General features: G+C 36.3%; 1 protein-coding gene across 3 annotated transcripts in view; it reads right to left on the reverse strand.

Moving 5' to 3' along the window:
* LOC101699615 (spermatogenesis-associated protein 31A6-like) overlaps positions 1 to 16,191 on the reverse strand; it is a 791,892-nt gene that overhangs the window by 16,114 nt on the left and 759,587 nt on the right. The gene's annotated exons all lie outside the window — the stretch shown is intronic.

The raw sequence follows: 16,191 nt of genomic DNA on the forward strand, positions 1-16,191 counted from the left end.
CCACTTCCCCTTCCTCTTTGCCCCTTCCTATTTCACACTATTATACCATTTAGTCCTTATTTACACTTTCAGTTTCTCACACTAGAGAAACTATTCGGTATTTACACATGTGTGTCCTGTTTATTTCACTTAAGAGTATCAACTCAATGTGCATTCATTTAGCTATAAATGTCTCTAATTTCTCATTTTTTATGGCTGAGTAGTACTCCATTTTATTAAAAAACCACATTTTCTTTATCCATTCTCCAGTTGGTGGGCATTTGGGCTGCTTCCAAGTTTTAGCTATTACAAATTGTGCTGCTAAGAACATGAGTGCACATATATCACTGTGGTATGATTCTTTTAATTCTTTGGGGAAGATACCCAGCAGGGAAATAGCTGGGTCAAATGGGTCTTCCAGTCCTAGTTCTTTGAGGTATCTCCATACTGATTTCCACAGTGATTGCACTATTCTACACTCCCACCAGCAGTGGAGCAGCGTTCCTCTTTCCCCACAGCCCTACCAGCATTTGTTATTGGTTGATTTCATGATAGCAGCCATTCTTTCTGGAGTGAGGTGGAATCTCAGCGTTGTTTTCACTTGCATCTCTCGAATGACCAGTGATGTTAAATACTGTTTCATATGTTTATTTGCTATTTCTACTTCTTTGTGTGAGAAATGTCTGTTCATTTCAGATGCCCATTTTTGGATTGGGTCTTTAAATTTGGGAGGTCTAATTTTTTTAAGTTCTTTATGGATTTGAGATAGTAGACCTTTGTCTGAGGAACATCAGGTAAAGATTTTTTCCCCACATTGTGGGTTGTATCTTCACACTGTTGGTGGTTTGCTTGCTGTGCAGAAGCTTTTTAATAAGAAGAGATCCCACTTGTTGATTGTTTGTGCTAGTTCATGGGCAACCAAGGTATTGTTTATAAAATCTTTTCCTGCACCAATGTCTTCAAGAGTTCTACCGAACCTCTTTTCCAGGTGATTCAGCATTTCTATTTTAATATTTAGATCTTTAATCCATTTTGATTTTAGTTTAGTGCATGGTGAGAGATATAGGTGTAGTTTTAATCTTTGGCAAGTTGAAGCCCAATTTTTCCAGCACCATTTATTAAAGAGGCTATCTTTCCTCCAGTGAGGGTGTTTGGCTCCTTTATCGAAGATGAGATATCTGAGTGTGTTTGGAGTTGTTTCTGCATCTTCTAATCTGTTCCACTGGTCCTCAGGTCTGTTTCTTTGCCAGTACCATGCTATTTTTATCACAGTAGCTTTGTAGTACAGTTTCAAGTTGAGGATTGTGATACCCCCTGCCATGTCTCTGTTACCTAGCTAGGAATCTGTCCGTTTCTTCTGTGTTTTCTATCTTATTGGCATATAGGTTCTGGATGTAGGTATTGATGATCCTCTGGATTTCTATTGGGTCTGTTGTAATTTCACCCTTTTCATTCCTAATTGCATGGATTTGGGCCTTTTCTTTCCTTTTTCTGATAAGGTTGGCTAAGGGTTTGTCAATTTTGTTGATTCTTTCGAAGAACCATCTCTTGGCTTCATTAATTTTTTGTATCATTCTCTTATTCTCTATTGCATTGATTTCTCCTCTGATCTTCATAATTTCCTTCCTTGTATGAGCTTTGGGTTTCTCCTGCTCTTCTTTTCCTAGAAGTTTAAGGTTCAGCATCAGGTTAATTGGGCTCATTCTGTTTTCCTAATATGCATATTCACTGCTATGAATTTCCCTCATAAGATGCTTTCATTGTGTCCCATAGATTCCAATATGTTGTATTGTCATTGTCATTTAATTGTAGGAACTGTCTGATTTCTTCTTTAATTTCCTCTGTGACCCATTGGTTATTCAGAAGTGTGCTGTTCAATTCCCATGTGTTATGATGTTTTTGCGGGTTTTTTTGCTATGGATCTCCAATTTCATTGCACTATGGTCTGATAATATACAGGGGATAACTTCAATTCCTTTGCACTTACTTAAACATGTTCTATGAGCGAGTATGTGGTCTATTTTGGAGAACAACCCATGTGCAGCTGTATTCTGTGTACTCTGATTTTGTGGTGTGGAAGACTCTGTAAACATCTGTTAAGTTCATTTGTTCAAAAGTTCAATTGAGTTCTAGTATTTCATTACTTATTTTTTGTCAAGTTGATCTATCTATTTGTGACACTGGGGTATTGAGGTCCCCCACTATTGTATTAGTGCATATATGACTTTTCAAGTCTGTTAGTATTTCTTTTATATAGTTGGGCGCACTAGTGTTTGGTGCATAGATATTTCATTGTCATCTCTTCCTGTTAGATTATTTCCTTTACAATGATGTAGTGTCCTTCTTTGTCTCTCTTAATCAGTGTTGGTTTGAAATCCACTTGGTCTACAAAGAGGATAGTGACTCCTGCTTTTTTTTGGGTTCCTGTCACATGGAGTATTGTTTTCCACCCTTTAACTTTCAATCTATGAGTTTCTTTTTGAATTAAGTGTGTTTCTTGTATGCAGCATATTGTTGGATTTTGCTTCTTGGCCCGTTCTGCCATTCTATTTCTTTTGATTGCTGAATTGAGACCATTAACATTAATGGTTATAACTCATATGTATTGACTTATCATTGTCATGACTTTTTCTTTCTGTTGGAGTCTCCCCCTTTGCATTTAATTTCTTGTTGTTCCCACCGGATTCATTCTGCTGTGCTTTCTGGGGTTGTGATCCTCACTGTCTGTTCCTAGGATATTGTCTAAAATTTTTTTGGTGTGGTAGTTTGTTATTCATGAAGTTCCTAAGGTGCTCTTTGTCATGAAAGTATCTTATTTCTCCATCCATTTTGAAAGATAGTTTTGCAGGGTACATCAATCTGGGTTGGAGGCTGTTTTCCTTTAGGGCTTGGAATATGTCACTCCAAGCTCTTCTTGCCTTGAGGGTTTGCGTTGAGAAGTCTGCTGTAATTCTGATGGGTTGAAAGCTAATTCTTAAACATAAATTAATCTGTAATATCTGAACTGGTCTAATACATACCAAATCATATTATCCTTTTTTTTTTTTTGTACCAGGAATCGAACTTGGGACCTTGTGCTTACAAGGCAGGCGCCGGAACCACTGAGCTAAATCCCCAGCTCCCAAATCATATTATCCTATCCATTTTGTTGAAAGCTCAGGATTTTAATTTTCATCTACAGCCGAGAAATGGATAAAATCTAGTTCATTTTATATATCTCTCATTCTCTGACCATTTCATCAAAATTTGGAGAACTTATTTTCCTTAGATTTAGATTTGTCACCTATAGATTTAGATTTTATTTATTTATTTAGATTTTATTTATTTAGGTTATTTATTTTTATTTATTTATTTATTTTTATTTATTTATTTAGATTTATTTATTTATTTAGATTTGTCACCTATAAGCTCATTATACCTTCGTAAATTCTTTTATTTTGTAATTCTAGCAAGATACCTGATAAACAGTCCCAGAACATTTCTACAGAACTTTGCAGGGCAAACCTCATGCCATTTGGGAGTAGAATATCTTCAATTAGGTACTTGGGGCAATTTTAAAGAATATATATATATATATATATTTACAGAAAGTTTGGCTGTGAGCATCTAAAAGTGAAACCCAAAACTCACATTATGTTTTATTCTGAAAGAGGTGACAGAGCCTCTGCATGGTGCTTTCCTATGCTAAATCATACAGAGAAAGAACTTTTCCATTTTTCCCGACCTGTAACTTAATATCAGGAAAAAGGCTATTAGGTGAAGTAAATGCAGTTTGCTTGAATAGCTTCATTTTTGTCACCTTCCACACCACAGCCACCACCACCACTTTGCTCCAAATGCACACACTGATTTAAGACAAAGAAAAGTAACTTTCTAAATCTTGCATCTCTTTTGCTTCTCCTTCTATACAATAATGTGTGGTAAAGAAAGCATAGTATTAGGTACATCAGTACTAAATACTGACTGTGAAACTTAATCTGTTAATGGGATGGGATCTAGTTATTTTCTCTGTACGAAAAGCTCTCATCTTTAAGAAGGTGGAGAAATACAGTCACTTCAGTTATGGGGCTATTGTGAGATGATATATAAGCCTGAATGGGGCAGATCTCAGCAGAAGGTAAGCACTGACTGAGTGCTGTTTGTCTTTGTTCATATTTGCATTCACACTAGTGAAAGTCCCACCACTTCTGATGACTTCTTTATATTTACTCTCTCTTCTCTTTTGTGTTCAGCACCTACATAGTCCCTAGAGTTTTAATTACTGTTTTTGTATTTATGTTTTATTTGCTTTCCCTAGATTGAATGAGCCTTATTTTTTAAAAACTATATTTTTTTCTAAAAAACATAATATATGCTCCAAATTAAAAATTTAGCAAATTCAGAAAAGAAAATAAAAATTATCTGTAGTCTTACACCTAGATGATTACATTTTGATGTATATCTTTTCATGTTTTAATTGTTTGTTTGTTTGTTTGTTATATATGACTACTTTACCTTAATAGCCATGACGGTTATGGCCAAAACACATACAGGTTTGGGACTAGAAATAGTCTAGGGTAAAATATTTACAGTAAGAAGACAACAGATAAGATTATCACTACAATTACCATGATGCTGTGAATCTGTGGCACAATATAGGTACCGCTTAAAAAGGGGGAAAATGGGATTCAAAGACAAGCATCACCATTGCCCCGTGTCTGACATTGTTGGAGTTGCAGGAACATGTGCTCTTATAGAAGGAGAGCTCTTTCCCTGGAATGTGAGGAAAACAACTCAAGTTCTGTAACTGTCATCCCTTACAACCAAGTCAGCATTTGCAATGGTCAAACTTGATGTGTTTTTCTTGGCATGGCCAAACAAAACTTTTGTCATCCACAGGGCAGACATCCACCAAATTAGAAACATGGACAGGCAATTTTTCTGATGTTTTGGTTTCAACAGTACTGATCTGTAATTATTTCTCCAAACAAAAAGAAAGTGTTTGACAGAGGCATTTAAAGACCTAAAACAACTTTCTTATAGGAAACACATGCTTTATCTCCAAATTAAAACACACCATTATGCTAATATGAGGACACTCGCAGTGGAATTTGCTAGTAGTTTGGGGGGTGAGGTGGGGGTGGTGATCAGAAGGTAAGAGACAACTGACTTTTGTTAGCTGTCCTGAACAGATGCCAAGGGAGCCAACTGCAGCAAATGTGTCCTTGAAATGACCCTGTTATACACACAGAGGAAGCATCTTTGTGCTTTTCACTGGACTGTGCAAAGTCAAGTTTTTGAAAACACAATGAAAATGAATTTCTGGTTTCTATTAGTGCCTTCTCACCTAGTCCCTGAACTGGATAGTACAACTCTAAATAGTCTGAAGGTAAATAGGTTTGTGTACAGATCTAGGAGCGCTTCTGTCTTCTGTAACTTTAGTGTACCTCCTGCTGTAAGAACATTGATGCAATTATCCATGTGAGCTGTCTCTCAGAAGCAAAAATTTGTCTTCTCTTTCATTTTCTCTCCATTTTCAAAATCCATCACAAACTCACCATTAAAATAATTAAAAATTCACTCTAATGGGCATTGCATGGGAGATGCTTATATTTGGAAATGAAATGTTTATAAAGCACCGTGGTTGTCAGGAGGATATATTTTTCTTCTTGTTTTACCTTTATTTTTTATTAGTACATAATTGTCATACATATTTTACATTCAACATGGGGAATTTGTACCAGTACATAATATATCTTAATTCTTCTTTTTCAGGAGAACACTTTTACAATGGGATATTTTTAAGACTTGGTAGCCACAAAGCTTGAAAAAATAAACCAATGAGTTCCACAATGTCTCAGGACACCTCTAAATGGCTGCACACTTAAGGAAGGGGTGACTTTGTTTATGTGGCAGCAGTGAGTAGTTGGTGACACAAACAGGGAAGTAGAGGGAGGAATGTTTTGCCCAAGTCACATTCTTGCTTACTTTTAAATAACAGTTAAGATGGACACTGTCAATATGTTTTCTGCCTATCATTAACTTGTACCATTTTCTATCTACCTCTAAATCTTACTTGACTCCATTCCAAGACCTTTTGCTCCAGGGCTTACTGTCTCATCCTGGATAACATCCCCAAGATTACCAGGGATCCAGAACTGGTTTGTTTTTTGAATATGTGTTTGGTTTTCTTCTTGTTTATTAAAGGGAACAATCCCTGCCCCCAGTAGCTTTTCCTTTGTTAGTTCACAGAAAAAATTCAGGTTTCACTTCTACAAGCATCATTTTCACATGATTCAGACAAACATAAAGCACGTTGTAGCCCTGTTTTAGATTGTAAATCCCATTAGGAAGAGACCTTAGTTTAACTTTTTTTTTTCTGGTGCTGGGGATCAAACTCAGGACCTTGCGCTTGCCAGGCAGGCACGGCACCACTGAGCTAAATCCCCAGCCCTTTTGAACTTCTTATCAAGTATCACTGCCTCAGTGAATTAATTAGAAATCAGAAAATTAGAAAAATTAATCATTTCCTCTTCTGATGTTTCTCATATATTCTGTTTTTCTACTTTCATTTAATTTTACCCTGCTCAAAATGGTAGGTCAGTAAACCTTATCTATTTATGATTTTATTTGCATACGTTTATAATAATTTTACTTAAGTTGAAGTGCTGACCATAAATAACCCAACCCAAAACAAAACAAAGTCCTAACATCCCATGTTAAAGCCTGTGTCCCGCATTTCTGTATTTTCATTCTGAAAGCACAGGACCAGGAGTTTTTCTGTCACCAACTTTTTGTGATCACTGAGCTATGTCATGATGATTTGCATACATGGCCAATTCCCTCCCTTATGGTACTTCCTCAGGGCAAAGACTGTGGCCCAAAATATTTAGTGCATGATTATTGAAGATCAGGACTCCAAATGGACCACTAAGTTTGAATTTTAAAAATAAAGGAATCCAACAACATCAATTTACTGGCTAACATGTGATCTGAGAATTAATGGAGAGGTTATGGTCCTGATCAACAGCAGACAGAAGCAGACTTCTAGAACAGTGTTTCTCAACCAGGAATGATCTTATACCTCAGGAGGCCTGTGGGGTTTTGGGATTTCACAACTGAGGGAGCACTAAGTAGCATCAGCTGAAAAAAAGCACAGATACTATTATACATCTTACACTACATAGAATAACCCTCATAAAAGAATTCCCCAGGAAGGGACTTCTGGGCTGCCATCTGTCCTGCCGATATGGCCCAGAGGAAGGGGCTTCTGGGCTGCTGTCCCACCACTACCAGCTCAGAGGAGGTGAGCCACGTGGGTGCCAACAGCATCCCCCTCACACCAGGTTGAAATGAGAAGACACATAAATAAGTCTCAAAACCAGACTTCCAGTTCACTACAGAAACCTCAAAGGGAAATGAGATGGAACACTCTGATACTCGACCACCTGGACTCCCTGAACTGGCAACAAAAGAGGATTTGGAAAAAACGAAATCAGAAATAATTTATCAGATAACAGCAGAGATTGTGTTCATAGTGCAAGACATGATAAATAAATCTAGAGAGGAGCTGAGGAACATGATGGAATTCCAACATAGGAAACAAATGGAATCCATAAAATAGATGCAAATAGATTTCCAGGAGATCAAACACTCCACTGAAAGTCGACACAGCAGAATGAGCCAATGTGAGGACAGAATTTCAGATATAGAAGATAAGATTGCAATTAGTGACCAAGAAAATAAAAATTGCTTCAAAATTGTAAGGGATCATGAGAAATCAATCCAGCAGCTGCTAGATGATGCAAAGAATAACGTAAGACTAACTGGAGTCAAAGAAGAAATAAGAGAGAGTGCAGATGACATAAAAAAAAACTCTTCACAGACATGATGGCAGAAAACTTTCCAAGCAGGGGAAAAGAACTTGACATACAGATAAGTGAGACATATGGGAATCCAAATAGACTTGATCAAAAATAATCTACACATAGGCATATAATTGTTAAGATTCCAGAAACTTAACAGAAGAACAAAGTTCTACAAGCAGTTAGAGAAAAGAAACAAATCACACACAAAGGAAAGCCCATCAGAATCACAGCAGACTTCTCAACGCAAACCCTCAAGGCAAGAAGAGCTTGGAGTGACATATTCCAAGCCCTAAAGGAAAACAGCCTCCAACCCAGATTGATGTACCCTGCAAAACTATCTTTCAAAATGGATGGAGAAATAAGATACTTTCATGACAAAGAGCACCTTAGGAATTTCATGAATAACAAACTACCACACCAAAAAAATTTAGACAATATCCTAAGAACAGACAATGAGGATCACAACCCCAGGAAGCACAACAGAATGAATCTGGTGGGAACAACAAGAAATTAAATGCAAAGGGGGAGAATCCAACAGAAGGAAAAAGTCATGACAATGATAAGTCAATACATATGAGTTATAACCATTAATGTTAATGGTCTCAATTCAGCAATCAAAAGAAATAGAATGGCAGAACGGGCCAAGAAGCAAAATCCAACAATATGCTGCATACAAGAAACACACTTAATTCAAAAAGAAACTCATAGATTGAAAGTTAAAGCGTGGAAAACAACACTCCATGTGATGGAGACCCAAAAAAAAAGCAGGAGTCGCTATCCTCTTTGTAGACCAAGTGGATTTCAGACCAACACTGATTAAGAGAGACAAAGAAGGACATTACATCCTTGTAAAGGAAACAATCCAAAAGGAAGACATGACAATCATAAATATCTATGCACCAAACACTAGTGCACCCAACTATATAAAAGAAATACTAACAGACATGCAAAGTCATATATGCATTAATACAATAGTAATGGGGGACCTCAATACCCCACTGTCACAAACAGATAGATCAACTTGACAAAAAATAAGTAATGAAATACTACAACTCAATCAAACTCTTGAACAAATGAACTTAACAGATGTTTACAGAGTGTTCCACCACACAAAATCAGAATATACATTCTTCTCAGCTGCACATGGGTCGTTCTCCAAAATAGACCATATACTTGCTCATAGAACATGTTTAAGTAAGTGCAAAGGAATTGAAGTTATCCCCTGTATATTATCAGACCATAGTGTGATGAAATTGGAGATCCATAGCAAAAGAAACCACAAAAGCATCATAAACACATGGAAATTGAACAACACACTTCTGAATAACCAATGGGTCACAGAGGAAATTAAAGAAGAAATCAGACAGTTCCTTCAATTAAATGACAATGAATGTACTACATATTGGAATTTTGGGGACACAATGAAAGCATCTTATGAGGGAAATTCATAGCAGTGAATACTCATATTAGGGAAACAGAATGAGCCCAATTAAACTTGATGCTGAACCTCAAGTTTGTAGGAAAAGAAGAGCAGGAGAAACCCAAAGCTCATACAAGGGAAGAAATTATAAAGATCAGAGCAGAAATCAATGCAATGGAGACTAAGAGAAAAATACAAAAAATTAATGAAGCCAAGAGTTGGTTCTGCGAAACAATCAATAAAATTGACAAACCCTTAGCCAACCTTATCAGAAAAAGGAAAGAAAAGGCCCAAATCCATACAATTAGGAATGAAAAGGGTGAAATTACAACAGACTCAGCAGAAATACAGAGGATCATCAATACCTACATCCAGAACCTATATGCCAATAAGATAAAAAACACAGAAGAAATGGACAGATTCCTAGATACATATGAATTACCAAAGTTGAACGAAGAAGACCTAAAAATTCTAAACAACCCAATATCAATCAATGAAATTGAAAATGTAATTAAAAACTTTCCAACTAAGAAAAGCCCAGGTCCTGATGGCTTCACTGCTGAATTCTACAAGACATTTAGGGAGGAGCTACTGCCACTACTGTTTATACTCTTCAATGAAATTGAAAGGGAAGCAATACTCCCAAATTCATTCTTGGAAGCAAGCATCTCCTTGATCCCCAAAGCAGAGAATGACACAACTGAAAAAGAGAACTATAGGCCAATCTCACTAATGAACATAGATGCAAAAGTCCTTAATAAGATCCTGGCAAATAGAACGCAGAAGATCATCAAGAAGATCATATACCTTGATCAAGTGGGATTCATCCCAGGGATGGAGGGATGGTTAAGCATACACAAATCAATCAGTGTAATATATCATATCAATAGAGTCAAAGACAAAAACCATATAATTATCTCCATAGATGCAGAAAAAGCATTTGACAAAATCCAACATGCATTTATGATAAAAACTCTACAAAAAATTAGAATAGACAGTCTCTACCTCAATCTGATAAAAGCCATCTATGCAAAACCAACAACCAATATCATACTAAATGGTCAAAAACTGAAATCCTTTACACTAAAATCAGGAACAAAACAGAGATGTCCACTATCACTACTCTTGTTCAATATAGTTTTGGAAACATTAGCCATGGCAATTAGACAAGAGAAAGAAATAAAAGGAATTAAGATAGGAAATGAAGAAGTCAAATTGTCATTATTTGCAGATGATATGATACTCTATATAGAAGACCTCAAGAATGCCACCAAAAGTCTTCTAGACTTAATAAACAAATTTAGTAGAGTTGCTGGATACAAGGTCAATGCACAAAAATCAATAGCTTTCCTCTACACGAATGACAGTCTCACTGAGAGAGAAATAGGGCAAATAATTCCTTTCACAATTGCATCCAAAAAAAAGAAATACCTAGGAATCAACCAAACAATTGAAATCAAAGAAATTTTCCCTGAAAACTATAGCACTCTGAAAAGAGAGATTGAAGATGATATCAGAAAATGGAAAGACATCCCTTGCTCCTGGGTAGGAAGGATCAACATAGTGAAAATGGCCATACTTCCAAAACTGCTATATAGATTCAATGCAATCCCAATTGAAATCCCAGCAGCATACTTCACACACCTTGAGAAAACAATCCAAAAATTCATTTGGAACAAGAAGAGACCTAGAATAGCAAAAGCAATTGTCGGTAACAGAGACATGGTAGGGGGTATCACAATCCCCAACCTGCAACTATACTACAAAGCTACTGTGATAGAAACAACATGGTACTGGCAAAGAAACAGACCTGAGGACCAGTGGAACAGATTAGAAGATGCAGAAACAACTTCAAACACACTCAGCCATCTCATCTTCGATAAAGGAGCCAAACACTCTCACTGGAGGAAAGATAGCCTCTTTAATAAATGGTGCTGGAAAAATTGGGTTTCAACTTGCCAAAGATTAAAACTAGACCTATATCTCTCACCATGCACTAAACTAAAATCTAAATGGATTAAGGATCTAAATATTAAATTAGAAACTCTGAATCACCTGGAAAAGAGGTTCGGTAGAACTCTTGAAGACATTGGTGTAGGAAAAGATTTTATGAACAAAATCTCAGTTGCCTATGAACTAGCACAAACAATCAACAAGTGGTATCTCTTCTTATTAAAAAGCTTTGGCACAGCAAGAGAAACCACCAGCAGTATGAAGAGACAATCCACAATGTGGGAAAAAATTTTTATCTGCTGTTCCTCAGACAAAGGTCTACTATCTCAAATCTATAAGAAACTTAAAAAAATCAGACCTACCAAATGTAAAGACCCAATCCAAAAATGGGCATCTGAAATGAACAGACATTTCTCACACAAAGAAGTAGAAATAGCAAATAAACATATGAAAAAGTGTTTAACATTACTGGTCATTCAAGAGATCCAAGTGAAAACAATGCTGAGATTCCACCTCACTCCAGAAAGAATGGCTGCTATCATGAAATCAACCAATAGCAAATGCTGCCGGGGCTGTGGAGAAAGAGGAACCCTGCTCCACTGCTGGTGGGAGTGTAGAATAGTGCAATCACTGTGGAAATCAGTATGGAGATATCTCAAAGAACTAGGACTGGAAGACCCATTTGACCCAGCTATTTCCCTGCTGGGTATCTTCCCCAAAGAATTAAAAGAATCATACCACAGTGATATATGCGCAACCCATGTTCATAGCAGCAAAATTTGTAATTACTAAAACTTGGAAGCAGCCCAAATGCCCATCAACTGGAGACTGGATAAAGAAAATGTGGTTTTTTAAAATAAAATGGAGTACTACTCAGCCATAAAAAATGAGAAATTAGAGACATTTATAGCTAAATGGATGCACATTGAGGTGATACTCTTAAGTGAAATAAATAGGACACACATGAATAAATACCGAATAGTTTCTCTGGTGTGAGAAACTGAAAGTGTAAATAAGGACTAAATGTACAATAGGTAATGCGAAATAGGAAGAAAAGGGGCAAAGGGGAAGGAAGTGGGAGGGCTAGGGGAAAGGATAGAAGGGAATGGGATTAATATGAGAAAATGGAAAAAATAGGAACAAAATCTTTGTAAATAAGGAGGAATGGAGGGGTTGAAGGGAGGGCTGGGCAAGGGTGAAAAATAAGAACCAAGAGAGACTATGTAATGGTGCAAATTTCCAATTATAAATGTCATTATATTGTATACCTAAAATGTACCAATGGTTAAAATGAGTAATTGATAATGCAAAATAGGAAGAAAAGGTCTAAAGGTGTAGAGGAAGTGGGAAGAGTAGTGGAAAGGAAAGAAAGGAAAGGAAAAATAATGAGAAAAGGAAAAAAAGGAAACAAAGTCTTTATAAATAGGGAAGGGTGGAGGAGGTGAAGGGTGGGTCAGGAATGGGGAAAAAATAAGAACCAAGATACATCATGTAAAGGTACAAGTTCCCAATGAGAAATGTAAATATTTTGTATATCTTAAATGTACCAACAAAAGAATTTAATGAAAAAATAAATAAAAAAGAGTTCCCTGAGCCAAAATGCCAGAGTACCAAGGCTGAGAAACCCTTCTCTAGAGTATTAAGTGGATTAGGTGGGGGTTGGGGGTAGAGATAGAGCTAAAAGAAAATAATAATACAATAAGGTGTCTCTGGGTTTCATAAAGAACCACAAAAGCCCCTAAATAGCCAATGAAATTCTGAACATAGACAACAAAATTAGAGGCACCACAATAACTGACTTCAAAATATACAACAAAGCTCTAGTCACCAAAACAAGTATAAAACAGACACATAGACGAATGGAACAGAATGAAAAACCCCAAAGCAAATACACATATAAATGGAAAAATGACTTTCAACAAATGCACCAAGAACATACGTTGGATAAAGAACAATCTCTTTGATAATGATGCTGGGAAAAATAGATTTCCATATGTATAAGAATAATACTTGATTCTTACTTCTCAGCACAAATAAGTCATGAAAGTATGAAAATACTAGAAGAAAAAAAAGACTTAAGAATTTGGTATGGGCAAAGATTTTTTTGGATAAGACCTTAAAAACACAGGGGGGAAAAGCAAAAATAAACAATAGGATTAAGTCAAACCAAAAATCTTCTGCAAACTGTTCATCTCACAAGATATTAATATTCAGGGTACATAAGGAACACAAAAGCAAAAACAAACAACTCACAGATAATGTACTTTAAAAATTTGGCAAGTGATCTAAATAGATATTTCTCAAAAGAAGACATACGAATGGCCAATAAGTACATGAAAAATACTCAACATTACTAATCAACAAGTAAACACAAATTAATATTAAGATGGAATATCATCCCATCCTAGTTGAAATGACTATTATCAAGAAGATGAAACATAATGCTGGAGAGGTTTCGGAGAAAAGAGAACTCTTAGATATTATACTCCACTCTTGGGAGGATAAATCAGTGCAGCCATTATTGAAAACAGTGTAGAGGTCCTTCAGAAAACCAAAAATAGAACATATGATCCAGCAATTCCATCACTGGGTATATATCCATAGGAAAAGAAATTAGTATGTTGAAGATATATCTTTATTCCCATATTTATTGCAGCAGTATTCACACCAGCCAAGATATAGAAGCAACCTAAATGTCCAATAAGAGACACACGAACAAAGAAAATGTGGCATGAATATATATTAGAATATTACCTGGCCATAAAAGATTGAAATCTAGTCATTTTCACCAACATCATTGAGCCTTTAGTACATTGTGTTAAGTGAGATAAGCCAAGCACAGAAAGACAAATACTATGTTTTGTCCCTCACATGTGGAAAATATGAGTTCCTTCCACAAGTTGTTCTCATAGATATAGAGAGTGGAATAATGATTCCAGAGACAGGGAAGTACAGGAATCTGGGGAGAAGTTGATTACTGGATACAGAATACAGTCAAGAGGAATAAATTCTAGCATTCTGTAGCACAGAAGGGTGACTCTAGTTAATAATTTATTGTATATTTCTTTTTAAAATTTATATATATATTTATTGGTACATTTTTGGTATAAAATACATTTACATTTATCATTGGGTGTTTGTACCAGAACATGATGTATCTTAGTTTTTATTTTTTCTCCCATTACCTGCTCACCCTTTACCCCCTCCACCCTTCTCTATTTACACACAATTTGATTCCATTTTTTTTCTTTCTCATAATTTTTTCTTTCCCTTCTTCCCTTTCCCCTTCCCCTGCCACCATCTCCTAACCCTTGGACGTTTTCCTATTTCAAATTATCAATTATTCATTTTAATCATTTTCATCCTTATTTACACTTTCAATTTCTCACACTAGAGAAACTATTCGGTATTGGCACATGTGTGTCCTATTTATTTCACTTAAGAGTATGGCCTTAATATGCATCCATTTAGCTATAAATGTCTCTAGTTTCTCGTTCTTTATGGCTGAGTAGTACTCCATTTTATAGAAAAACCATACCTTCTTTATCCAGTTTCCAGTCGATGGGCACTTGGGCTGTTTCCTAGCTTTAGCTATTACAAACTGTGCTGCTATAAACATAGGTGCACATATATCATTGTGGTATGATTCTTTTAATTCTTTGGGGAAGATTCCCAGTAGGGGAATAGCTGGGTCAAATGGGACCTGTAGTCCCAGTTCTTTGAGGTATCTCCATACTGATTTCCACAGTGGTTGCACCAATCTATATTTCCACCAATAATGGAGAAGGGTTCCTTTCTCTCCACACCACTGCCAGCATTTGTTATTGGTTGATTTCTTGATAGAAGCCAATCTTTGTGGGGTGAGGTGGAATCTCAGTGTTGTTTTCATCTGCATCCCTCGAATGACCAGTGATGTTGAACATTTTTTCATGTATTTAATTGCTGTTTTTACTTCTTTGTCTGAGAAATGTCTGTTCATTTCAGATGCCCATTTTTGAACTGGGTCTTTGAATTTGAGAGGTCTGATTTTTTTTAGTTCTTTGTATATTCTCAACAGTAGACCTTTGTCTGGGGTGCAGCTGCTAAATATTTCTTCCCACATTGTGGGTTGTCTCTTCATACTGCTGGTAGTTTCTCTTGCAGTGCAGAAGCTTTTTAATAGGATGAGATCCCAGTTGTTGATTCTTTGTGCTAGTTCCTGTGCTATTGAGGTTTTGTTCATACAGTCTTTTCCTATGCCAATGTCATCAAGAGTTCTACCTAACTTATCTTCCAGCAAGTTTAGTGTTTCTGGCTTAATATTTAGACCTTTAATCCACTTTGATCTTTGTTTAGTGCGTGGTGATAGGTATGGGTCTAGTTTTAATCTTTGGCAGGTTGAAATCCAATTTTTCCAACACCATTTATTAAATAGGCTATCTTTCCTCCAGTGAGGGTGCTTGGCACTTTTGTCAAAGATGAGGTGGCTGAGTATGTCTGGAGTTGTTTCTGCATCTTCTAATCTGTTCCACTGATCTTCAGGTCTGTTTCTTTGCCAGTACCATGCTGTTTTTATCACAGTAGCTTTGTAGTATAGTTTCAAGTTGGGGATTGTGATACCCCCAGCCATGTCTCTGTTACCTAGAATTGCTTAGAATTACTTTTGCTATTCTAGGTTTCTTCTGCTTCCAAATGAATTTTTGGATTATTTTCTCTAGTTCTGTGAAGTATATTGTTGGCATTTCAATTGGCATTGCATTGAATCTATATGGTAGTTTTGGAAGTATGACCATTTTCACTATATTGGTCCTTCCTACCCAGGAACAAGGGATATCTTTCCATTTTCTTATATCCTCTTCAATCTCCTTTTTCAGAGAGCTGTAGTTTTTGGTGTAGAGGTCTTTTGCTTCCATTGTTAGTTTGATTCCTTGATATTTCATTTTTTTAGATGCTATTGCAAAAGGAATTATTTCTCAAATTTCTCTCTCAATGGGTCTGCTATTTGCATATAAG

Source organism: Heterocephalus glaber, unplaced genomic scaffold (assembly GCF_053883595.1).
Source record: "Heterocephalus glaber isolate CG9 unplaced genomic scaffold, H.glaber_assembly_v1.0 deba00001606, whole genome shotgun sequence".
NCBI lineage: Eukaryota > Metazoa > Chordata > Mammalia > Rodentia > Bathyergidae > Heterocephalus > Heterocephalus glaber.